Source organism: Camelus dromedarius, chromosome 32 (assembly GCF_036321535.1).
Source record: "Camelus dromedarius isolate mCamDro1 chromosome 32, mCamDro1.pat, whole genome shotgun sequence".
Classification (NCBI taxonomy): Eukaryota; Metazoa; Chordata; class Mammalia; order Artiodactyla; family Camelidae; genus Camelus; species Camelus dromedarius.
In genome coordinates, this window is record NC_087467.1 from 17,328,596 (window position 1) to 17,355,637 (window position 27,042).

Consider the following 27,042-nt stretch of genomic DNA (forward strand, 5'->3'; position numbering starts at 1 on the left):
GAGCGGCCAAGCTTTTGGGCAGAATTTGACATATTCATTGGGCTACATTATTCACAGTTGCATACCACTCTCTTAAAGGCATCTCTCCCTCAGTTTCTTCCTGAACTTTGCCTCTACCATCACGGACACTGCGCTGGTACCACGTGGTGCCCTCCTCACTCCTGGAATTGGTGGCCCTGAATCAGCTCTGAAGAGGCCCAGTTTCCTCTCTTCTCTTCACATCCTCCTAAGAATGTGAGGACTAAGACAAATCTATTCCAAGTTTCACTTCATCTTTAAATCTGAACCAAGACTTTTTTCACTCAGCTTTTGCCAATACTTTCCACCTGTATATGAACTTACATTAATAAAACGAGCAGTTCATGATTCTTGTGCGTGTACATTACAGAAGTCCAGAGTGGAAGGGGAGAGTGTAATGGCTATGATTTTAGCATTCTAAAATTAACATTATCAATCCAATATCTGACAGTAGTAACAGCAGCTAACACGCCAGGTATCCCTTTCAGGGTTTTACACGTGCTACCTGATCCACTCCTCTGAACAATTGCTAGTATCATATCCATCCCATATACACGGACAGGGAGGCACAGAAAAGTCCCGTAACCTGTCCAAGATCCACAACAAGTAAGTGTTTGAGTCAGGAGTACAGATGCAGGCAGGACTCAGGAGGTCTGAGTTTTCAAACACGATACGACTGTGCACTCTTTGAAAGCTCCCTCATGAGTAAACTCAAATATACCACGATGGTGAAACTGATTTTAAAAATCGGAGTATATGCCAACATTTCAAACTTGCGAACTGCTACAGTCAGGCAAGTGGAAAGGCTGAGTAAAGACCTTACAATAAAGGTTGAAGACATTTGAAAAAATACCCCTAAGAAGCATGCAGGAGTCTGGGGAGGATTAAAAAGGTGAGCGCTGTACTTTCAAATGCTGTTTACCTTTGAAAAAGTAATGGGTTTCATGAAGGTTCTCTGAACCTTTGGGGTGATGTTATGAAATAAGCTTGAAACTTCTGCCACAGTTTCTTGCTTTTGTAAATTATTAAAATAATGTACCTCAATAGTAACATCCACAGTTGGTTTACTAGAGAAGACATTTTCACCCCTAAAATCCATTGTAATTAGCATATGGAGACATGTGAATTCTACATTTCTGGGGAACATTAACAGGTATAACAACATTTCAAAACCTTAAAATTCTCTTTGACCCAGGAATCCCACTTCTGAGTGTCTACCCTAAGGAAACAGAGATGTGTAAATTATTTAAATACAAAAGTGAGTATCGTGCCGGTCATATCCAAAATACTGAATAATTGGAAACTAGAGAAATCTCCAACAAGAGGAACGTGGTGAAAACAATCTAGGTATTGCATACATGTAATAGAAGACCCTGCAACCGTTAAACCAAGACTGGAAAGAATGTTCAATAACATCACACACTTAGGTTTAAAAAATGCAGACAAAACACAGTGCATACAACATGATCTCAACTTTTAAAACGCCAATTTGTTTAAAAATAAGAAACACATAAAACAAAAAGTCAGTAATACTCTAGGTTGAGTCTTACGAGATATTTTTATTCTTCCCTAATGTTTATCTCAATTCTATAAACTGTCTTCAAGAACACTTATTTTCCTTGACGTAAATAAAAATGAATATAATTTGGGAATGAGTTGCCTTTAAACATAATATTACAATATATTTCAAAGCGAAAAAAAAAAGCAATTGCAAAATTGGTCATATCCTGTTTGCTATTGTAGGCTATTCATAAACTGATATAAACTGAAAGTACTGTGCATTAAAATTGTGTGAGTTGTTATGGACACGCTGCTTAAAAAAAAATAAGGCAAGAGTAATAGCCAATAGCAGCCAACAGACAAAGACTTTCAGTCAATAATAATCTTGAAATATTCTGCAGCAGAAGTCAATTCACTGAATAATAGTCTTTAAAAGTGGAGGGATACACCCTGGACTAAAACTCAACCTTTAGGAAAAGAAAAGAACAAGAGAGAAAAAAGAAAGGAGACGCTGATATGGAAAAGGGTAACGATATTCTCTTCCTTCTAACCTGTGAGGCAATGTTATTGATTATCACGAATAAGGATGTCATAAAACTTCCCTTAATTCTACCCATTGAATCAAATGAGTTGTTTTTTTTTTTTCCCAAAAGTTGCATCTGCAAAAAATATCCTCTGTGAATAAATACAAGGGACATTGAGTATTAATAGGTAAAATTTCCATTTTCAGTAATCTGGAGTGCAGAAGTCCACACGTCACCTTTTACTTACATACATATGTATAAGCAATGCTAGAGAAATGTTTGTAAATAAGTCTTTTTTAATGCATTTGTGAGCTGAAAAAAAGTAATGAACTTAAACTAAAAGCAAGTCTATAATAATGGTGGGGACACAAAATTAAGTGGAAGAGTAGAGTCATGCCCACTTGAAGCCATTTGTTGAACCAGAGAAAGTCACTTTTAGTTTTCTTCTCGTCTGTGGGTCTTGAAAGTATAGGAGACAAAACAGACAGCCTCTGCTTTAACAGACACACCTCTTCCCTACTGGCTCCCCTCCCCCACAAAGCCAGCAGCACACAGGGGTGTGTGCAAGCCTGCAGGGGAGGCGGGAGGAATGCAACCCCCGCCCCAACCAGGGAAACGCAAGTCTGGGTGTTGATCACAGAGTGAAAACATCTTCCCTGACATTCAAGTCTTCATTAGGGCTCAAATGGTTTTGCAGCCAAACTTCAAATTTATTTGGATTTTTTAAAAAATCTCAGGCCAGGAATTAAGTTAAAGTGGCCTCCAAGGACATACGAGGTTCCAATCTAGTGACACTGCTCACTCTGGGAAATGTGGACTGGAGAGAGAATTCCTAGATGCGATCCCTTTGTACTATTTGAATTTTGAAACATCTGTATTATAACATAAAAATTAAGCAGTCATAGACTGAGAATGTCTCTATGTTCCTGGTTAAGGATTGCTCATAGAATATTCCCAGAATCTGTGGATTTGTAAAGATTGATTCTTTAGAAAATATCACACAAACTAGAGTATAAAATAAAGATGTTCTATAAACTAAATGCTCCCTATTTTGTTAAATAATCAGACAACACCTCTCCTGAGGACCTCACCTATTATTCTGAACCTGTGTGGCTGTTTTATAATATATAGTGATATGACCATTTTTTTCTCATGTTATTTTTAACTTCTTTGGTCTGAAAGATACCTTGGAATCAGAACTGCCTCTAAAAATTAGAAATGAAAGACCTAACACTTCAGTGGCCCATGCATTTGTTTTCTTGTTTTTAAAGAGCTTATTAGTTTCAGAAACAAAGCAAAGGAAAACAAAGAAACCTAAGGATGGAAAAGAAACATTCAGGCACAAAAGTGCTTAAGATTTCTGCTTGCCAGAAGGATGTTGATACCATTGCTCCAACTTTAAAATAAAATCCAACAAAGGATGCCTTATAATAATGAACTTAATTTCAAGCTAACTGTAATGGCTTTACACATGTGTGCGCGCGCACACACACAAATACATTTGATTCACAGAAAGTGCCAGAATATGTGTAAGACAGAGGAGAACACTTGGGACTCTACACATACTGAGTGAGGGGTCTTGGGGGAGTCAGGACATATGAAGCAAAGGATCTAAAAACCAGAACTCCTGAGCAAAAAGCTGGTTGCACATTTCTAATGCGAATTTATCCGTCCTCACCGTGGGGAAGAGAGTTCAGGTTGCTATCTGGAATTGAAAGACACGTGCAGTTATCAGAGAGACTCAGAAACACTTTCCTGGTGGACACTGGCTCAGAAAGTGGCCACGTGTGACGGCCCAGCTCCAGGGACAGTCCCCGCCCCACATCCGAGCTGGAAACGAACTACGTGGACAGAAGCAGGGAGAAGAGGCCTGCTCACAGAGAACACGTGCATATTAACTGAAATAGGATCCTCTTCAAATTGTACTCTTGTCAATTACCATATTTCTCGAAGCAAAACTGAAAACTAGGCGTAAGCAGAAAAAGACAGTTAACACTAATGGGATGCTTACTGCTTACCAGCTACTATATTGGACACATTTATTGTGTTATCACCTTAATTTAATAACACACTTATGTCAGATTTGTACTCTTATTCCCATTTTGTATTCGAGGCAAAATGAGATACAGTAAACTGCTTAGGATTTTTTTAAAGCTATAAATAGAAATGTGGAGTTTTGGTGCATTTGTCTTCGACTGTACATGAAGAGCACTGCACCAAACCCGAGCCCCACCACTCACCGCACACACCGCGGTCCGAGCCTACGTGTGATCAGTTACATCCTATCCTCCAACAAGGCTGTGTTCTTAGTTCCCACTTTCACAGAGAAGAAAAACAATGCTTAAGAGATTAAGTGATAACCAATGGCACAGAATTTCAACAGCTGCAGCCAGGAAGGAAATCCGTACCCGTGCAACTTCAAACTCTATGTATTCATCACTGCCCTCTCCTTCCTCTGTATTTACAATTCTTGCCTGGAAACTTCTACTCGCTCTGGGACTTGCCAGATTATTAGCACTGACCCCTTGACGTTCTGGGCTAACTAAACAGAATTATAAAATCTACGACATCGCATTGACCTCAGGATTTTAGCACCATGATAGGACTTAGAACAGCCTGTCTGATAATAATTCCGGGGACCAACCTGTAGTTTAAGACAGTTAGGGATTATTGCCTGTTGTCATAAGGGAGGACACTCTTAGAAAAACCTGGAATCCCTCTCTCCAAAGAATCATATAGAGTTAATTAAAGAATTTGGGCATCGGGTAAGGAAGTGAGAGTGTAGGCAGTTTTATTAAGCAATGTTTGTCTCAAAGTAAAGCAGATCTGTGTGTAAGGAGGCTAATACCAGTCCTGGGCTGCAAAGTAGATTCAGGGCTGTTTCCTTGGGAGATACAGTGTTAAGATAAACACAGAATGCTGTGCCTGGAAATCCCTTCTCTGGAATCTGCAACACTGCTTCTATGCATGGGAGACTCAGCTGATTCACAGAAAAGTAGGCTGTTCCATTCTTAGTGAAATAGTATCAAACAGCAAAGTGTCTCAGGGTCTACAGTTTTACTTTTCACAAAACTAAGTCCTTTCCTTCTGCTAAAACACAAACGAAGTTTTTACAGGTTTACAGGGTTGAGTGTGCAACTTCTCAAGCCTAATGCAAAAAATGCATGTCTATCAAGACTCCATAAGTCTCAGCTCTTCTCCCCAGCACCTTACTGGCTTAACACCATTCCCATGGCCCCAGTGGCTGAGGTCCCATGAGCAGCAAGGAGCCACGCTGAAGGTGCCAGGCAGGGCAGAGGAGCTAGGGCAGGAGAGAGTCCCTGGGGATGACGCTGAAGGAGGCGGGAGGCTCCCTGCAAGGTGGGCGTGTGTGGACTGGGAATGGATCCTGTGTAGCTTCAGGTAAGCGAACAAGGCAGAAAATACTGAAAAAGGATAAAATTTTCCACACTCAAAAGCAGAAAAACTGACAGGGAAAGTAACAGGAGTCCAGCAGTCTCTGGGAGGGAAAATGAGAGTAAGGGCGGCGATGGCTCGTGCCTCGGACCACCTTTCAGCAGCGTTTCAGCAAGAGTTTAAGAGGTAGGATGTTGGAGAAAGAGACTCAGACACAGAAAACAAACTAATGGTTACGGAAGGGGAAGGGATGGGGAGGGATAAACAAGGAATTTGGGATTAACAGATACATGCTATTATATATAAAATAGATCAACAACAAGGTCCTACTGTACAGCCCAAGGAACGACACTCAGTATCGCATAACAACCTATAATGGAAAAGCAGCTGAAAAGAATATATATATATATATATATATATATATATATATATATATATATATGTGTGTTTGTGTATAACTGAATCACTTGGCTGTATACCTGAAACATTGTAAATCAACTACACTTCAGTTAAAAAATTTTTTTGGAAGAAGTAAGATGGGCAGGGAGGGTATAGCTCAATGGTGGAGTGTGTGCCTAGCATGCACAAGGTCCTGGGTTCAGTCCCCTGGACTTCCATTAAAAAAATAAATAAATAAACCTAATTACCTACCCCCTCCAAAAATAAAAGTTAAAAAATTTTTTTAAAACGAAGACGTTGGAGATGTAACCAAAGGCAACAGTTTTATGTAAGAGAAGAGAAAGCTAAAGTAACGAAATTTAGTTATTAGAGAAGATTACACCACTCATCATTTCCTCAGTTACAAATGGAAACTCAAGAGTTGTGCCCTGGAATGGCAGATACTGCTAGATGACTCTTAGCGCTGGCTCTCCACTCACCCCTTCTCACCTGTAATAGAGCCTTCGATTCCAGCTGGGCATGTGGCTGTATTAATAAATACTACATTTCCCACCCTCCCTTGAAGCTAGATGTGTTCATGGGCTAATACATGGACAATAAGAGGCAAGCAGAGGTGGAGTGTAGAGTTCTAGAAAATGCCCCTGATTACCATTTTTTCCCTAATTCTTTTGCAAGTGATGGCTGGAACCTGAGCTACATCCTGGACCACGAGGTAGAAGCCACATGCCAAGGAAGGCAGGTCAGCAACCTAGACAGGGCCCTGATGATTTCATGAAGCCATCATATCAGAGCTAGACTGCCAACCTCCAACATCACTCATGAGAGAAGTAAGCATCTGACTTAATCCACTGTCATCTGTGGCTCTCAGTCGCTCACTACCACACACAATCCTAGATGACACATTTGTCCTTCGCTTCAACAGCAAAGTCCTAGGGCTGGACAATGGCTGTGCTGTATCGTGCCCCCAACTAATGTGAAATGCCACAAAACTGTATCACTTACAGAGGCAAGTTGAGATTAAAACATAATAAATAATATTCTTGGGCAAAAACATGTCACTGTATTTGAAACACATAAAGATTGAATAAAACTCTTACCAGGCTGATTTTTTAAACTGGAGGCCACGAAGCATAGTGCTCAAGAGTTCACAGTCTGGAAACTGAATCCTCTCTCTGCCGCTCACTGTGTAAATGTGGCCAAATTACTCTGCTTCTCTTTGCCTCAGTTTCCACATCTGTTAAAATGAGAAGCATTATAGAACCCATTCTCCAAGGCTGCTGTGGAGAGCAAACGAGTTAGTATTTGTGCAGTGCTCAGACTACTGCCTGGCAAATAGTAAACTGTATCAACCAGCCTACCTAACTGAAAACCATTCCATTTCCATCAACAGCTACATTTAAGGTCGGATAACAGAATGCACTTGTTGAGGGGGACACAGAGTAGGAGACAGCACTGAATGTTACTGCAGAAAGTAGCAGAAAGAGAATTTATCACCCACGAGCCCTCCTTCCCCCGGATCATTCTAAATGTGTAGGAGAACTGGCATAATTCAGTGTTAGGGTTTGCAAATGTCACTACAACTGTCAATGAAATGGAAAACTCTGTAATATATTTAAAGAAATAACCTGAAGTATCTTTTTTTCCCCCATGAATTTAGTTGCCTCCCAATGCTGACTGCTCTAGTTAAATAATGAATAACTCTTAGTAACTATCTGATAGAATTTTTCCATCTATTTTTTTGATATACAATTGGGTCATAAAATAAGTCTGGAAGTAACAGACTAAATTTTTTACAAAGGTCATTATGCATTATTTTTTAATTTCCTGCAAGAGGAAAAATTACAATTTTCTATGAATTTTTCACAGAAAGTTCAGAATGTTACAGATATGGAAACTTTTAAACGGTCCTTGTAGACTGTAGACTTCTGTATAAACCAAACAGAGACATGAGAACCTCTCTTCAGTAACATGAACAGGTTCAAACACTGTAACTGTCAGAACCACAGTCAAGGATGCTCCTTGTCCTTCATCTTCCCTTATTGTCAGGTTTTGGTTTTTTCCTTGATATGTTATCTCAGTCTTTACACGGAGTGAAAGTATGCCAGCCAGTTCAAATCTCTGTCACCACTCAGTATACGGAAGATAAATTTATAAAGAGTGAGCTTGGAAGGTCTGGCTGGGAAAATACAAAAGCTCAAGGAGGAATCACGCAGATGAGCAGCTGGCCTTCCTTCTCATAGAATCGCAGTTCATAAACTTCTCTCTATGAGGCTTTTGCACCACACTGGGAGGCTCCCAAATATAACTCCATTACAGAACCATCTGAAGAAGCTAAAAAACATCCACAGAAGAAAATGTATGATGTTCAGTATTTGTCAAAACATTTCACCTCTGCGGCCACTGACCCCGTAGTGACAGGACTAAGATGGTTGACATCAGAAACACAGCTCGTGCTCACTGGAGAAAACTGAAGGGGAATTTTGAAATAAATCTTTAAGAGTGGAAGACATATTTTTAAAAGTATTTTTTGGATATTTAAAATATACTAAAATAATTTCCCACCATTAGCTGCCTTAAGAAATCTAAGGTTTTGGTTTTCTTTTTCCTTAGTCCACAGGTCTTCACAGTCAACAACGTTTATTATGACCCCCTTGTACTTGGAACTTAACTGGGCATCTTGTATTTTATTTTTGCTCAGAGGTTTATTCTGCCAAATTCTAACCATTCCAAGTCTACAAACACAGACTGGGCAGGCGAGATTACTGGAAAGATTTAATACTGTGCTGGTTACCTTAGTAATGAATATAGGGACAATTACCTGAGGGAGTTTGTTTAAAAATCAATATAGAAATGACCAGAGCGTACCTAAAATTATTTTTTCTCCCTGTTTGTTTTGAAATTTTCATTGGGTGAGATTTTATTTTTAAACTCTGCTTCCATCTGTTCTAGTCAGAGTTCTGCTTAAGTTACTTTGGTAACTGAAGGATCCCAGAATCTCGCAGACTCAACACCCGGGCTGAAGAAGCAAGTTTGAAAATGGACCCAGAGCAGTGGAAGTCCAGTAACTGAAACTGCAGTTGAGATCATGTCATCAGATGAGGCTGGTGCAAATGCCACTTCCTCTACCACTGGCAGGGCCGCTACTAAGGACACTTGGAGGCGCGGCTTGATAATGGGCGAGGCCGTGCCTGCGTGGGGGCCAAGGGCACACGGGAACTCTCGCGCCGTCTCCTCTACACTGCTGGAAAGCCATTACCACTCTGAAAAGTAAAGTTATTAGAAAAAGAACAAAGTATGGAAAGGGAAGAAGAGTTTAACCGTAGGTGGAGAAACCGGCAGACATCATCCTAAACAAAGTGATCAAGTTACTTTTTAAAACTTTTTTACTGAGATACAGTTATATTAGTTTCAGGTGTACAACATAACAATTCGAAATATGTCTATATTGGAAAATGATCCCCACACTAAGTCTAGTGAACATCTATCACCACAAATAGTTATAATGTTTTTTCTTATGATGAGAACTTCTAAGATCTACTCTCTCAGCAACTTTCAAATATGCACAAGTATTATTAACTATAGTCACCAGGCTGAACATTTTACCCCCAGGACTGACATTTATAAATTATAAATATTTTTATCTTTTGACCACCTTCACCCATTTTGCTTACCATAACCGCTCTACCCCTGCCTCTGGCAATCACCAATCTGTTCTCTGTATCTATGAGTTCTGTTTGGTTTGGTTTCTTTTTTTGTTTAAGATTCCACATATCAGTGAGATCATATGGTACTTGTCTTTTCTCTTTTGTACTTATTTCATTTTGCATAATGCCCTCAGTGTTCAACCAGGTTGTCACAAATGGCAATAGTTTCCTTCTTTTTGTGGCCACTGTGTGTGTACACCACATCTTCATTTGTTCATCCATCGGTGGGCACTCAGGTTTGTTTCCAAGTCTCGACTATTGTCAATAATGCTGCAGTGAATGTGGGGGTGCAGTCATCTTTTCCAGTGTTTTTATTTCCTTCACATAAATACACAGAAAAGGAGTTGCTGGGTAACACAGGAGGCCTAGTTTTAATTCGTTGAGGAGCCTCCCCACTGTTCTCTGTAATGGCTGTGCCAGTTCACAGTCCTACCAATAGTGCACAAGGGGTCACTTTTCTCACATCCGGGCTAATACTTATTTCTTGATAATAGTCATTCTAACAGGTGTGATGTGATATCTCATTGTGGTTTTGACTTGCATTTCCCTGCGGATTAGTGATGGTGAGCACCTTTTCATGTACCTGCTGGCCATCTGTGAGTTCTTTGGAAAAGTATCTATTCAGATTCTCTGCTAATTTTTTTAATCAGATTTTTTGGGGGTTTTCTGCTGTTGAGCTGTATGGGTTCTTTACATATTTTGGGTATTAGGCCCTTTTCAGATATATGATTCGCAAATATTTTCTCCCATTTGGTACGTTGCTTTTTCATTTTGCTGATGGTTTTCAAGGTTTGATGTAGTCTCACTTATTCATTTTCGCTTTTGTTGCCTTTGCTTTTGGTGTCAATTCAAAAAAAAAAAAAATCATTGCGAAGACCCATGTCAAGGTGCTTATCACACCTATGCTTTCTTCTAGTTTTATAGTTTCAGGTCTTTATGTTTAAGTCTTTGCTCCATTTTGAGTTGACTTTTTGTGCATGGTGTAAGACAGTGGTCCAGTTTCATTCTTTTGTGTGTTGCTGTCTAGCTTTCCCAGCACCATTTACTGAAGAGACTGTTCTTTCCACACTGTACATAGTGGATATCTGTTTTGCTTGATCAGTCTCACTTTGCTTTTCCTCTGATAACAAAGGACTTTTTTTTTAAATCTGGAAATGCTCTTCTTCCACAAGGCAGGAATGTTAATCACATGCTGGTTTCCATGCCTTCTACAACCAGGCTGGGTCATCTGAGTGTCTCCAGAACCTTGAGATGAACTGATGGCCACACCCAGAACATAAGTCCTTTTATCAGGTACAAGCAGAATCTTGGAGAGAAGGAAGCTTTCCGAGATCATGGGTTGCCAGGAATCACATGGGCCAGGCAGTGCTTATGGGCTCATAATTTAGCTCACAATCTGAGATTTAGACACATAAGCTCAGTTCACAGGTGAGAAGATGAGGACTCAGAGACCAACAGCTTCCTCAAGTTCAATCAGGAAGTAAGCAGAACCGTCGGAGCTTTCAGAAGATAACATTAACTTCTAATTATTAAGAAAAATGACACAAGATTCTTTTTTTTTGATTGAAGTATAGTTGACTTATAATATTATATTGGTTTCAGGGGTACAGCACAGTGACTTGATATTTTTATAGATAACATATAAACAAAATTCTTTTTTTTTCACTCCTTTAACCCACAGCTCAACTTCCAAAGATCTTACGCTTAATGCCTTATCATAGAAAAAATAAAGCATCAGCTATTTCCCAGGCATTTGATCTTATTCAGACTCACTTTTCTAGAGTCTAGGAAAAACTTGTGAGAAGAGAATAAAATAACCCCCAATTATTACATATAATTTTGAGTAAGCTCAAGAATGCATGCCTGGGATTTAAAGAGTGCCTCTGTGTCAAGCACAGTGTCTCACACTTTCCGAAGGAAAGCAGATGTCTTCCTTTCGAGCCTGTGGGAGATCTTCCTTGCACAGTCCTGTTACTACTGCCACGCGCGCTGTCACAGCGCATGTCAGCGGCAGAGCAGCCACCTAAGCAGCACCTGCCCGTGAATGTGAGCAACAAGACTGGAAAATCCCTCTCCCGCTTTTGCCTTGATTTATTCTGCCAACCGGTTCTGTGTCCACACTCCAGGCCGGGCTGATACGTGAAAACGCACAACTTATGCAGCACACGTCAGGGGTACACCAGCCCCCAGATAAGCCGAGAATTCAGATTCTTTGCCCAGGCCAACAATGTTAGCCATGAAAACAAAGCTGTCTCCAGCAGCCCACCTGTTATTAAAATGTATGTGACAGACTCGCGCTGATCTGCCACCTGTCAGTGAATCATTTGGCAGGAAATTTTCTCCAACGTTATAATGTAATTTTCACGTACGCCCACAACACCTATGGTAAAAGCAAAACAAAGATCTGTATTAAGAACTAATATGTGCCAGAAATAGTCATTAAAAATGTTCCAATGGATTTAATCCTGCCAGATATCCTATAAATTCCCTCCCTTTTCAAATAAACTATTCAGAGAGGTTAATAAGCTGACCAAGGTCACAAACTAGCAAGGGAAAGGGGTGGGAATCAGACCCAAGCCTTACAACCCAGGGCAAAACTCTCTGTGCTCCCACTACTTCTTAGAGGTTTAGATGTACGCCCTAACGCATCTTTGTTGTTACTGTTGTTTTTGCACAAAAGAAGTTTAAAAAATACGCAGGTTCTATAGGACTACAAAATTTACAGGCACACTAAACACATTAGACCTTACACCTTCTTCACCTCCAGTTAATTCCATGCACTAGTATCTTACACACTGGCCCGATTGGTGGCTGCCCGATCTCTGAGCCCTCCTGGGAGCCCGGTGACAAAGAACACACCGAGTTACAGAATAGGTCATTCAGTGTTTGGAAATTCTCAGACATAAGAAAGTTTCTAAAATTTACATTGAGCAGAAAGGTCCCTGTGTTAAACATCTCTCTCTCCTAGTCTCAAGTCAGACTGAATAGAGTATTTATTTCCCATCACGACACTTTCAGAATCAGAAGACAGTGCTGATTCCTCCCAAAGTCTGCCTCTGGGTGGGATCAACACTGCATCTTTAAATGGCTCCCCCACCCCCTGACACAGTTTCCAGTCCCACTTCTCTGGTACCCATAAAAGAACATAATATGCCAGCTGTGGACTGACTAATACAACAGGGTAAGGGAGGAAATTTCTCACAAATTGTTCTAGACACTATATTTCTGTTTATATAGGCTAAAATTAAATTTGTTATTTTTCTACATGTCAATCATGCCACATTGTTGACTCATAATGAGTTTAGACTCAATTAAAACACTTGATCTCATATAAATAGCTAATAAGTCAAAGTGGTACATGACAATTAATATTTAAACTAAGATTTAGGAGTTAATTATCTATATATTGTTAGTTTCAGGATTAACTGAGCAGTTTTTAAAGATTATAATTCTTTAAAATCATAATCCTTAATAATAACTAAGAGATATCTGTTAATATGTCTACAATTTCTCAGGCATTACAGGTCTTATTGAATGAATGATTACAACTGCCCCATGAACTAGATATTATTATTCCCTTTTTACATACATGGAAAGCTAGAGTCAGCCAGATTAAAGTCCCACAAAGCAGGACATGTTGCAATGAGGTTTAAATTCAGGTGTGTTTGATTCTAAAATCTCAGTTCTTTCCAGTAATGGACCGCTTTATGTCACTCTACAAATGTGACACGTTGTCTTCTGTAATCCTTTAATGATGAAAACGCAAAACCATAAAATCTGAATAAAATGCAAGTAAAGACCCCCTACAAGGCTTAAAAAAAGTAGAAATCAAAATCTTCACAGGATGGAGAAGTGAAACATCTATGAACCCACTTAGCGTCGTTACTTCATCCAGCTTCGTATTTCTTACCTGCAAGGATATCACAAGTCTTGGCCAAATGCTTTACAGACTCTCACCTCTCTCTGCTTCTGTCGTAGCTCTATGAAACCATTAACCTTACTAAAAGAGTAAGTGTCAGCAGGTGTTATTCTGATTTATTTTAATAAATTCATGTTGTAGTCTAATTATTGTTATTTCCACGTTTAAATATTTAGAAACATGTATTTAATAACCTGCTCTAAAACTTTGCTATCTCAATATTAAGAACATTGTTTATATCTCCAGAATGCAATTATTTCTTTCCCGCCCTCTTTCCTTCCTTCCTTACATAAAAGTCACATTAAGTACCTGCTGTATACTAGACAGTATGCTTGGTGCTGGAAAAACATACACAGAAACAAATCAGGGTTTAACATATTAGTGCAAGAAAGACATGTTAACACGTCAGTATAGCAAATTAGCATTCACTGTAATAAAAATACGTACAAAGCATTGTGGCAACACAAGAGAAGAAGTGCATAATGTGGTATGGGGCCGATGACATTTACATTTAAGCAAGTCTTTGAAAATAAGGAAATGCTCTCCAGGTGGACACACCAGGGGAAGGACAACTCAGACAGAGGCAACAACAAATGGAAGATAACAGAAGCCACAATCAGTGGGCTGTCAGCTGAAGACGAGACATCACAGCCAATGACATATTTTGAAGGATCTTGTGATGCGTGGTAAATATCTGGTACTTTATCATGGGTCATAAGAAGCCATTGGAAGATTTTAATAGATCATATTTATCTTCTGGAAAGATAACTCTGGTAGCCATGTGGAGGACAGATTGGAGGGAGGTGAATCTAGAGTTAAGAGGGCCAATTAGAAGGTTATTGTACTAGATCAGGTGAGAAATAATAACAATCTAGTTTAAGAAACTGGCAGGAGACTTGTAAACCTTTGTGCCATGGGTGTCATGGTTAAGAGAATGGGCCCAGGAGCAAACTTACTAGCCACACAACCTTGGATAAACTAACATTTTTCTGTCTCACTGTGCTCATCTGGAAATGGAGTTAATAGTGATACAATGCATATTACGCCAGATAGTTCTCAAAAGAGATCTTAACCATCTATATTATTAATACTATTATTAGGAAGAAGAATCAGTTTTGAGGCTCAGATGCAAGATGATGAACTCACATACTGAATTTGAAATTTACGGAATATTCTCCCTGGGGCTCCCGAGAATTCTGGATACATTGGAGTCTCAAGAAGGCACAGTGTTATGTATCTGTGGCTCTCAAAACCATCAAGGTAGAAGAGACAATCCAGGAAGGATCAGGAGGAAGACAAGGTTAAGGCTGGCACTTGGAGGAACACTTTCTCTCAGAGGCAGATGCAAGAAGAACCTGCAAGGAGATTTAACCAGAGGAGTGGGGAAAGAAACTGGAAAGAACGCTCCGTAAGTCTAAGGAGCAGAAAGGTTGAAGAACAGAGGATAGCTCAACAGGACCAAAGGTGAACAAGAGGACAGATAAAATGAACACAGGCAGGGATGGTATTGGCAGAATGATGCTGGCAGAATGTGCTGTGTTAAAGAATCAGTGGGATGAACGAACTGAAGAAAGTGCACATCAGTGATGCTTTTAGGAAGCACGGCTCTGGAAAGAATAGTGGCTGGAGGCAGTACTTCTACAACAGAAAATGGGAAGAAGACAGTGAAGGAGAATTTAAACCCTGAGGAAAAGAAGGTAATTTTAAGTTGTACAGGAGATTAGAGGAATGAGGATTCAAGGCACAAGTGCAGACTATAGCTTAATAGGAAGAAAGGTAAATGCTTTCACTGAGAAGTAAGGAAAAGACAGAAAGATAAATAATACTGCAATCCAGTAACATGGGTAGACCCTGTTTCCTCCGTGAAGTAAAAGGCACAGTCACCCCCTGAGAGTAAGAAGAATGGGAACAGTTTGGGAACCACATGAAGGGTTGTTATACATTAGCAGTTGTCCCTGTAGGAAAAAGAGAGAAAATGAAATAAAAATTTCTAAAAGATCACCATGCTGCACTGAGGACCAGATCAAGGTTGAAGACCGTAATCTGTACACACATCTGTACTGTTATGTCATTTTCTTCAGTAATGGCTGCCTACCAGAGTGTAGCAATGTGTACTAAGCATTTTAACCTCATTTTTCTCCCTAGATGCCTAGAAATGTGCCTTGCACATGGTTGTTCATTTTATTTAATTTATGGTATTAAGCAGATGATTCTACAGCCTTCATGCTTGGATGTTTAGTTTCAAAGAGAGAATCTAGTACAATTTGTTTCTCTAAATCCTGGCTGTTAGATATTCCTTAAACACCCCACGAGAGAATGATGCAGATGCATGAAAATGAAAGTGAATCTCAAATTCCTTAAATGTTATTCTTACAGCATAAACGATTACTGAAATGTATTCTCTGGTAGATTTGCTGTGCCATCTGGAATGGCTTCCGGCATTCGGAGTTACACTCCTGTTCCCAAGTCATGGTGGTTTCAGCCAACTAGAGACAAGGCCATCTGGAAATCAATAATTAGCACCTTTTTTGTATTACTTCTGCTCAATATTTGCTTTTAGGTCACTAGCTGGTTTAAAGATTCTATATTTTAGTAGGTATTGACTTTTTGTAGGCATTTTTGCATATTTCTATGTATTTCTACTACCACCCCTGGCAATGTTCTATTTCTAATAGTGTTCTCATTACAACTAGCTTTGCTGAGTCTGTTCCTTTTATTTTCGATTCATGTTCATGCACGTAGCTAAGAGGCTAAATGTAATTGGGAGCCTCTATTTTTCTCATTCTGGATATATTACATTTTTTTTCCATCAGAGATGAGAAATTAACTGTTTTTGTCTCCATAAGAAAGTTTTCGCCAAGTCAATTTTATATTAACTGGGTGTTTTCTTTTTGTCTTTTACAACTGTAAAATATAGCCTGAAATCCTTCTGTGATCCTAAAGGAAACAAAGTCAAAATAGGATTATTTATACCTGCAGAGAATAGGCTTAGAAGATAACCTGTAATGACTGTTTCACATGCAGTAGGTGCTCAATATATATGAATGAGTGGCTAAAAGCTTTATCACAAAATAATATATAATTATCAAATGATTAAATATTTATGGTACTTTTCATAAGAAAAATAAAATTATAGTTGTAGTAAAAATTTATCTACAATTTAATATTTAAGCCTATACTTTCAACTCATCTGTATTGTCCAGTTGTTAATTCAAACTTTTTTTAATGATTACTCTGACTTTTACAGAGTAAGAGAACACATAAATATAAGTGTTTCATTCATTAAGTAGATAAGGCACATCTTTCAAAATAAGGCTTTCTAATTCATCTCTTCTGAAGTGTTAATTAGTTCATCTTGGCTATCTTTTCCCCTTGATACAAAGATTCGAAAAAATTCCTGTCAAAAAACGATGCCCTGTAATGATCGTCCTGGTGTTCCTTAAGGCTAAGATATTATCTGATAGAGGCTTGAATCAGATCCAGACTCATTGCCACCACAGACAGTGCTAAATAAATACTTAATGATTGCTATGAATTATGTTAAAAAAATAATATCCAACTGAGTAAACCTGAGGATCTAATTGGCTTTATTCAATGATTCATGAGTAGGGTAGCATCCCACGCAACAAACAGAAAGGAGTTCCAAAGAACTATGCAAAACGTGAGAGCTTCACCGCAGAAGTGGGCAGCGAAAAGGAAAGAGCAGATTACTCTTCTTCCTCTGGGTGATTGAAGGGGTCTATGAGGCAATCTAGAGATTACCTCACTACCACTGACCAGGAAATTCCAGACTGACTGGCTTAAGATTACATTCCTGGGAGAAGTTGAAACTGAAATTAGGTTGGGTAGTAAGTGTTGGTTTGCTGATATGGAGCTTGGCATAGGTGATTCCATTTTGGGCCTGTTGTCTCTTTTTTAATGATTATATTTCTAGTATCAGCTCTGCCAACAACTACCAGTGTGACCTTGACAGACAAAGAAAGGAAATTTTCAAAAAGGTCTATTCAATAGGAAGATAAACATTTATGTATATCTACACATGCAGCATCAAACTGCATAGAGCAAAAATTTTAAAAGAGGTAAAGATAAATCCCCCAAAATACAAAAGAATTTTGGCACATATTTCTCAGTAACTGATATAATGAGCAGGCCAAAATATCAAAAAAGATGTAGAACATTTAAAGATATTTCAACATTAAATAATTTATACATAAAATACAGAATTTAACAACTGCACAACATATTACTATCAAGCACACATGGAACATTTGCAAAACTTGTTATAAACTAAACCAAAAATCAAGTATCAATAAATTTCAAAGGAGTGAAATAAAACATATCTCTGTCAGTGGATCTGAGCTAAAAATAGAAAGGAAACTAGAAAACCCACAAATGTATGAAAATTATGTAGCATATTCAAAATAACCCATAGGTCAAAGAAGAAATCAAAATGAAACTTAACATGTTTGAACTTCAGGAAAACTAATATATAGCAAGTCAAAATGTGTGGGATGCAGCTAAAGTTGTCTTTAGAGAAAAATTGATAATATTGAATAAGAAAAACTGAAAATAACCATCTGAAGATTAATTTCGAGGAGCTAGAAAGAGAACAGAGAGTTCTATTCAAAGAAAGTTATGAAGGAAAATAATAAAAAGAACATAAATCAATAAATTGGAAATCAAAAAATGAGTCAAGAGAGCCAATAGTTGGCTTCTTAATAAACTGGTCACAAGGATGATCAAGGGGAAAATTAAGGCACAAATATTAATCACCAAAAATTTTAAAAGAAAATATCACTAAAGACTGGACAGATATTTTAAAAAGTATGTAATATATAAAATTATGAGGGAAAAAGTCAATTTGAAAATTTAGATAAAATACCAAAAATTCCTAGCAAAAGATATTTTAACACCTTCATTGTGGTATGGTTCCTGGATAGTAATCAACGCGTATTTCAAATGCACAATTGGATGCATTTTAATAGATACACACACCACTGAAACCACTACCACAGTCCAGGCAGCTAGCATTTCCATCACTCCCCAAAAGGTGCAATTTTAACTGGCACCAGGTAAAAATAGCAGAGCATTTTATCTAATAAAGATACTGAATCTGTAATCAATTTTTATAAAATAAAACTTCAGGTCTAGATACTGGTAAAATCTTCCAAACATTTGAGAGAGAAAAAACACAATCTAACACAAGATCTCCTGCACTGTATAACAAGAGAAGATACCTTCCAGCTCATATTATGAAACCACTATTACCTAGATGCCAAAATCTAACAAGGACATCCCAAGAAAGGAAAAGCACACGCCAAATTCTCTCATTAACATGGTATCAAAAATCTCTAAATAAGATATTAGCAGTATGTTCCATACAATGTTTCCACACAAAAATGAAATTATGCTTTTAACAATGTTTTCCTGGTAACTACTTTCTCTCTTTCTGAAATTCCAGTTTGGTTCAGATGAGTTTAAGAATATCCCACCAGACAAGAAAATTTGCAGAGTTCTGTGCTTTGTTTTGTTCAAGAGGGGTGGGTGTGACTAAGGTCCTGAAAGGGGAAAAGGAGTTTCCACTTTTGGCAAAACTGTCAGGAAACACCTTCTACCAGAACACATTCTCGCCTCTCCTGAGCAGTGAATCATCTGCTCCTTTTGGAAGAGCTGCTTTAGAGATCTTAGATTTTCCCTTTTTGTGAACATTTGTGATAATTTTTGAAATCTCAGATATTTATGATAAATGCATACAGAAATTCCACTTGATTCCCCAAGATTTGACTGTATCATCTCTTAAGGGATATGAAGCAAATACACATATTTATTTATCACAGGGAAACAGTACACTGCATTCTGATAATGTACTTCATCCTTCACAATTTATCTACTTGGAAGCCTCTGTTGGGGAAAATTACATAAACAAGGTTATCTGTGAAGAATATAAACTCAAAGAAATATTAAACTTTTCTATAGAGATGAGATGTTGTGATGGATACCTTCTAAGGGATCCTTCTGGATAAACTGACGTGACTTTGTTATCAGAAGTGATTTCCACTTAGGAGGATACACGCTTTGGCCTGATGACATGTCGCATATGAATCACCATTCCACTTCCTGCAGGAAAAAAATGCCAAATTTCTTGTTTAGCTTAGAAGAATACGAACTTAACTTACTGCTAAATCTTTAAGAACAAAAGGAGTTTTCTATCGCAAGTTTTATTGTCAAAGATAGCCATTCTCCTTTTCCTTCTATTTTTTATGCACTTCGTGTTCAAGGCTGACAGTTTATCAAGGGGCTGGATTGCCCCTAGGGTACCTGGAACCCCTGGTAAAAATCTTTCTTGGGACCCCTGTCGACATGAATAATTTGAGTCACCCTGAATCAAGAGGCCAGCACCATCCTGGTCACCCAGTCTCATATGCCCCCGGAAACAAATACCAACTTGCCTAGCAGGAGAGAGACATCTGCCTGGCAGCCCTCCTAGAAATGGGGAGACCAGAATAATGCCACAGGTGCAAAGCTAAGAGCTGCTCTGGGTATCTGGTGGACCCCACGCCAGGGATAGACGGTGGGAGAGAAGGAAAGAGCCACAGGGACTAGGAGCCTCCATGGATCTGGACCAGGTTCAGGGAGCCCCTCTTAAACAGTGCTGCCACCCAGCAGTTTCCAGGCACACAGAGTGGACTTACAACAATTTCCAAATGTTATATGAAAATGATGATGTATTTGATATGTCATAAATGTACATAACATATGATGTATCAATGAGAATATTTAAAATAGAAACTATAAGAGAAATCTACAGAAATATTATATAAAAGGAAACTATTACTTTATATTTGTCAGAAGAGATGGAATAACCAAAATATAAGGATCTTGAGACAAAATAATGATATATATCAACCTATGTATACTGATAATAAAAAATAACTTCTTTTGACCTGGTCACACAAATACATGGACAAACTTCAAAAAGTATAATAATACATAAGATATTCTCTGACAACAGAACAATAAACTATAAGCTATCAAAAAGGAGTGGGAAGATAAAGGAAGGACCAATTTAATTACTTAAAGGGGTAAACTTTTATTATTAAAATATCTTGAGTAAAATAGAATAGCAAAATAAAAATTACAGAATAATTTTAAAATATTGGTAACAACACAGTTATATTAAAACCCCTAGAAGTTTCAGAAGATCCTACTGGAAAGACCTTACTTTTTTTTTTCAAATAACGGCTATAAGCCCTGGACATTATAGAAGGATAGCTACCTCATTAGGCATCCCATAGCATAGTTACACGAGTCATGGACAACTCTGGCAAGGCGTACAAAAGCAAAGGAGAGAAATTGCATGTTGTGCATTCACAACTTTTTTTTTCTCAGGTAAGTGGGCTAGTGAGGGCATTAGTGGAAAAATACGGTCATCCCTGATTGGGGTTCCTGAAGAATAAAATCCCGGAAGACATGGGCATTCGAGAAAGAGTAATCCCTCGAGGGAAAGGGCTAGATGGTCGTCACCAAGTTTGACTGACCTAAATCTATGACTGACTTCACAATAATGGATGTCCACCAGCCAATCACCAGTCAGACCAGAGCTGCTATTGGAAAATCAGAGTTTACAGTTTAAGTCTCATTTATATAAAATGATAAAACAAATGAAATAGCATTCATCACAGAAAAATATTAGAATCCAATGCCCTCATAACTTCTGTCATAAGATCCAATATGCAATTCAAAACTATTTGACAGCCGACACATCAGTAAAATGATATACAGAAAATAAAAATCAATGGTAACAACTCTGAGTGAACCATATATTGGAATTAACAAAACAGAACAGCTACTATAACCATTACCAAAGATGTTCAAGAACAAAAACAAGAAACCAGCCTTGTGATGAAGCAAAAGGTACAAAATATTTTCAGTTAAATAGAAATCATTTTTAAAAGACCAAATGGAAACCCTAGAAATGAAAAATAAAATGTTTGAAATAAAATACTCACTGGAGAGACTTAACAGCAGATTAAAGATAGCAGAGGTAAGAGTACATGAATCTAAAGATAGATTAATAGAAATAGCTAATATGCAGAACAGAGAAAAAAGTGAGCCTGAGAGACCCATTATAGATAATATCAAAGCATCTAACATAAATAATTGGAGTGCAAGCATAAGAAAAGATAGAATGGACCAAAAAAATATATAAATATATTTGAAAAAACAATGGCCAAAGTTTCCTAATTTTGATACACACGTATATAAATTTAAGATACTTAGTGAACACCAAGCAGGAAAAACATGTAAAGGACCATGTGAAGACACATTATATTCTATCTAATCACAGCTCAAAATACACAGCAAAAGAGAAACGAGGAATTTGGTCAGATCATTTTGAATTTCCTTCCAGAGGAAGTGGTCAGAACCCACAATTTGATCAACATCTCTCCTTAATTCTATCTTGGCCGATTTATCTGTTCTCTTTTCTGTCTTTCTTTTGATTTTTTGTTTTGTTTTTTTGGTTCAGTGTTGGAATCAGAAAATGTAGATGAGAACAAATGTAATTTTCTAAATTAGAAATTTTGCACATTGAGGTAAAAGCATAACAAAAAACATCACATTTGATTATAAAAAAAGGAAAAGGTGGTTATCACCAAGAGTCAGATGAAACAGCCAAGTCCTTGCATAGCATTTTAAACAATCTCTTAAGTAGAAATGTTACAGGTAGAGTGGCAGATCTAAGAAAAAGGTCAGTAGACCCATAGTTTTCACTCCATTTCCCAGGTCATTATCTCAAGCTTCTTGCAAATTAAACTTTAACATGCCTCTCTGTGATAGAAATCCAGCTGTCTTTATTTAGCAAAGATAGAGGCAGCAAAAATTGATTTTTTTTACTATGGCATATTATAACAAATCGTGGTCCATTATACTTTATGAAACCTGCTTTATAGAAACCTCTACCAGAAATTTAAATGTTTCTAGTCATATGTAAATTCCTTCTCTCAATATTATCCTCAGGGAAAAATAAATGCCAGTCACAATGACATCCATAAAAAATGTCTCCTGCTCATTTGTATAAAAGATCAGCCCGAGATTTCCGGAAGATGGCGGAGTAGAAGGATGCTCGCAGGTCACCCTCTCCCACAGATACACCAAGACTCACAACTACAGACCCACTCAGCCAACCAGAGCACCTGTGGAACTCCGACAGAACATCGCCCTCTTCGAAAGATATAGACGCCAAAAATCTGGTAGGAGAAAAGGAAAAAAGAAAGAACAAAAGGCAAAGCAGCTCCGGACGGGTCCCGCGGGGAGGGAGCGGCAGGGGAGGACTGACGCTCGCTCGCTGGGTCTCCCCTCTCCAACTGAGAGGCCAGCGGGACGGAGGGGGAGCCTCCTAGGCTCGGATCTGTACAGAGCAGCCCTTGACTAACAGAACTAAGTTAAACGGACACAGAGCGTCCCCCTGACACCCAGCCTGAGACGCGGGCCGGCAGCGGCGGGCAGGGCCAGGCTGCACAAGCCGGGCGGAGGACGGGGGTGGCTGCACGGAGGCAGCTCCGGGGGAACGCAAGGGGCTGCTCGCCGAGGCTGTGGGTGCACAGGGCAGAACAACCTGGGCCCTCCATAAAACAGCAAGGTTGATGTGCTCTCCGGGAAAGGGTGCACACCCCCATCTCTGAAATCCCGCGGAAAGTTTTTGGGGGAAGAGAGGCGGGGCTCAGGCACAGCCGCCATATCCCCCGGCGCTGAGCACCCAGGCGGGGGCGGGGGCGAAACCGAAACCCCCATCCGCACCGAAGGGCTTAGCAGCCTCAAAGGCCAGACTGAGACTGGCCTGCAGCCCGGGGCAGATAGGATCCTCCATCCTGGTCCCTCAGAGAACTTGCTCCACAAAGACAAACAAGGAGCTGGGTTCTGGCTTGGAGCAGGGACAAGGCTGTCCCTCTGTCTTCCCTGAGACCACCCGCGGAGCGCCAACCAGGGCTGAGCGCCGACCAGGGCGGAGGCGCAGCCGCAAAGAGAGCAGAGCTACCGGCCGCGCAGGTAGAGCGAGAGCGGCCCCCCGCCTTTCGGGCAGGAACACAGCCCCTGACCGAGGTGCTGGGAGGGGGCACGACCCGCCCTCCTACCCGGCCAGTCTGCAACATCTGACTGCGGCATCCGGAGGGGCAGCGACCCGCCCGCCCACAGCAGAGAGCTGCACCTGACCCAGTGTTAGGAGGAGGCGCGATCTGCTTGCCGACAGGTGCTGGGAGCAGCACAGAAGAGGGCGCCAACGGAAGGCCTCTGAAAACAGCAAGCTGAGCTTCCAAAACAGGACGAAGACAGACTTCACATTAAAAGCACACAGACTCCAGGAGAACACCGACAAACCCCACCCCCCCTTTTTTTAAATCTGTTTTTACCTGTTCTATTTTCTATTACTCTCTTAATTTTTACTTCTTAATTCATTTCTATTTCTCTTGGGTTTTGATGTCCTGCTATTGATTAGACACAGGTTTCAAATACATCTATTCATCTCCCCCCCTTTTTTGTAAAGGTTTTAAAAGGACATCTCAACCCGATTAATACTCTGCCTCAACTCGCTCTTCTATTACTCATTATACACTGTTTTTAAACCCTCTTTCTCTCTTCTTTTAAAATTCTTTCTCTCTCTTATTTTTTTTTCTCTTTTTTCCTAAGTTCTATTCCTAAATAGGCATTAGATAGATAAAATCCTTAAGGACCAAAATAAACAACTGATACTCCATAAACCACAGTGCCAGAGAGGTATGAGCAAGATGAAGAAGCAGAAAAACCTTTCCCAATTAAAAGAACAAGAGAAATCCCCTGAAAGAAAGATCAACGAAATAGACATCGATAGCCTACTAGATCAAGATTTCAAAAAAGGAGTGATCATATTGCTGAAGGAATTAAAAGAGATAGTGTTTAGAGATATAAAATATGTCAAAAATGAAATTGAAGCTATAAAGAAGAGCCAAGTAGAATGGGTAAACTCATTGACAGAGATGAGGAATGATCTAATAGCTGTGCAAAGCCGACTAGATAATGCAGAGGAACGAATTAGTGATCTAGAAGACAGGGCAATAGAAAGCACCCATTCAGAAGAACTACAAGAGAAGCAAATAAAAAATAATGAAAATAGCATAAGGGACCTATGGGATAATATAAAGCGTCCCAATCTTCGCATAATAGGGGTCCCAGAAGGAGAAGAAAGATCAAAGGGGATTGAAAAGGTTTTTGAAGAAATCATGACTGAAAACTTCCCAAACTTAAAGAAGGAATCAGATATCCAAGTACAGGAAGCTCGGAGGGTCCCAAACAGGAAGAACCCAAACAGACCCACACCAAGACATCATAATCAAGATGGCCAGAGCCAAGGATAAAGAAATGATTCTAAAGGCAGCAAGAGAAAAGCAAAGAGTAAGTTACAAGGGAACCCCCATAAGGCTCTCAGCTGATTTCTCTACACAAACACTACAGGCCAGAAGGGAGTGGCAAGATATATTCAAAGCCCTGAATGAAAAAAAGATGCAGCCTAGGATCCTTTATCCAGCAAGGCTATCCTTGAGGATAGAAGGAGAAATAAAGAGTTTCACAGACAAAAAAAAAAGCTGCAGGAGTTTAGCAACACTAAACCCATGCTAAAAGAAATACTGAAAGGGCTATTCTAAATAGAAAAGCAGCAGGATGCTACAGAAATGAGAAACACACAACTGGAAAGGTGATAACTCATGAATTACAAATAAAGTAAACATGAAATTATAAAAGAAGACATACAAATCACTGAGAGTGGGAGAGGGAGGCAGGGAAATATAGAATATTTTTTTCTTTTTTAAATTTTTTTTAACAGTAGGATGGGTTTGAGATCATGTTACTATCAGTTTAATAAAAACAGTTATAGTAATGGGTTGACAGATTTACAAAAAAGGGTAACCACAAGCCAAAAATGTACAAAGGAGTCACAAAAATTAAATAAAATCCATGATAATACAAAGGAAAATTACCAAACCACAAAAGGAAGAAGAAAGGAACAAAGAGGATATACCAATTCAACTGCAAAGATAAGTTCAAAATGGCAATAAACACACATCTATCATTAATTACTGTAAATGTTAATGGACTAAATGCTCCAGTCAAAAGACACAGAGTGGCAGACTGGATAATAAAGCAAGAACCTTCAATATGCTGCATACAAGAGACCCACTTTAGGGAGAAGGACACATATAGATTGAGAGTGAAAGGATGGAAAAGGATATTCCATGCAAATGGAAAAGCCAAAAAAGCAGGTGTTGCAGTACTGATTTCAGACAAAATAGACTTTAAAACAAAGGCCATAAAGAAAGATAAAGAAGGACATTTTATAATGACATTTTATAAGGAGTGATACAAGATGAGGATATTACACTCGTTAATATATATGCACCCAATATAGGAGCACCTAAGTACATACAAGAATTACTAACAGAGATAAAGGGGGATATTGATGGGAATACAATCGTAGTTGGAGATTTTAACACTGCATTAACATCACTAGACAGATCTTCCAGACAGAGAATAAACAAGGCAACAGAGAAATTAAATACTACAATAGAAAAACTAGATTTGGTGGATATTTTCAGAGCATTACACCCCCCAAAAATAGGATATACATTCTTTTCAAGTGCACGTGGAACATTTTCCAGGATCGATCATGTACTTGGGCACAAAAGAAACCTCAGCAATTTTAAGAAGATAGAAATTATCTCAAGCATCTTTACTGACCACAATGCCATGAAACTGGAAATCAACAACAGAGAAACAAAGGAGAAAAAAAGGAAAGCATGGAGATTAAACAATATGTTATTGAAAAAACAATGGATCAATGAGGAAATCAAAGCTGAAATTAAAAAATACCTAGAGACAAATGATAATGAAAGCACAACCACTCAAAACCTATGGGACACAGCAAAGGCAGTGCTAAGAGGGAAGTTTATAGCGATACAGGCCTTCCTCAAAAAAGAAGAACAATCTCAAATAAACAATTTAACCCACCACCTGAATGAATTAGAAAAAGAAGAACAAAAAGCCCCAAAAAGCAGCAGAAGGAAGGAAATAATAAAGATCAGAGGGGAATTAAATACAATAGAGATTAACAAGACCACAGAAAAAATCAACCAAACCAAAAGCTGGTTTTTTGAAAAAGTAAATAAAATCGACAAACCTCTGGCCAAACTCACAAAGAAGAAAAAAGAGAGAGCACAAATTAGCAAAATAAGAAAGGAAAATGGAGAAATTACAACAAACAAAATAGAAATACAGAATATCATACGAGAATATTATGAAAAAATTATGGAACCAAACTGGATAACCTAGAGGAGATGGACAAGTTTCTGGAAACATACTGTCCACCAAAACCGAATCAAGAAGAGTCTGAACAATTGAACAATCCGATCACTAGAAAGGAAACAGAAATAGCAATTAAAAACCTCCCTACAAATAAAAGTCCAGGACCGGACGGCTTCACCGGGGAATTCTACCAAACATACAAAGAAGAATTCATACCAGTCCTTCTCAAACTCTTCCAGACGATTGAAAA

The 27,042-nt window shown here is 38.8% G+C and overlaps 1 protein-coding gene across 13 annotated transcripts in view; it reads right to left on the minus strand.

The window, feature by feature from the left end:
* METTL4 (methyltransferase 4, N6-adenosine) overlaps positions 1-27,042 on the minus strand; it is a 427,480-nt gene that overhangs the window by 33,236 nt on the left and 367,202 nt on the right. For all 13 annotated transcript variants that reach the window (XR_010378698.1, XR_010378697.1, XR_010378704.1 and 10 more), the window contains 3 exons: positions 19,460-19,577; positions 11,808-11,921; positions 6,935-7,071 (listed from right to left, as the gene is read on the minus strand). The gene's annotated coding sequence lies outside the window, so the exon portion shown is untranslated. The remainder of the gene's footprint in view (positions 1-6,934; positions 7,072-11,807; positions 11,922-19,459; positions 19,578-27,042) is intronic.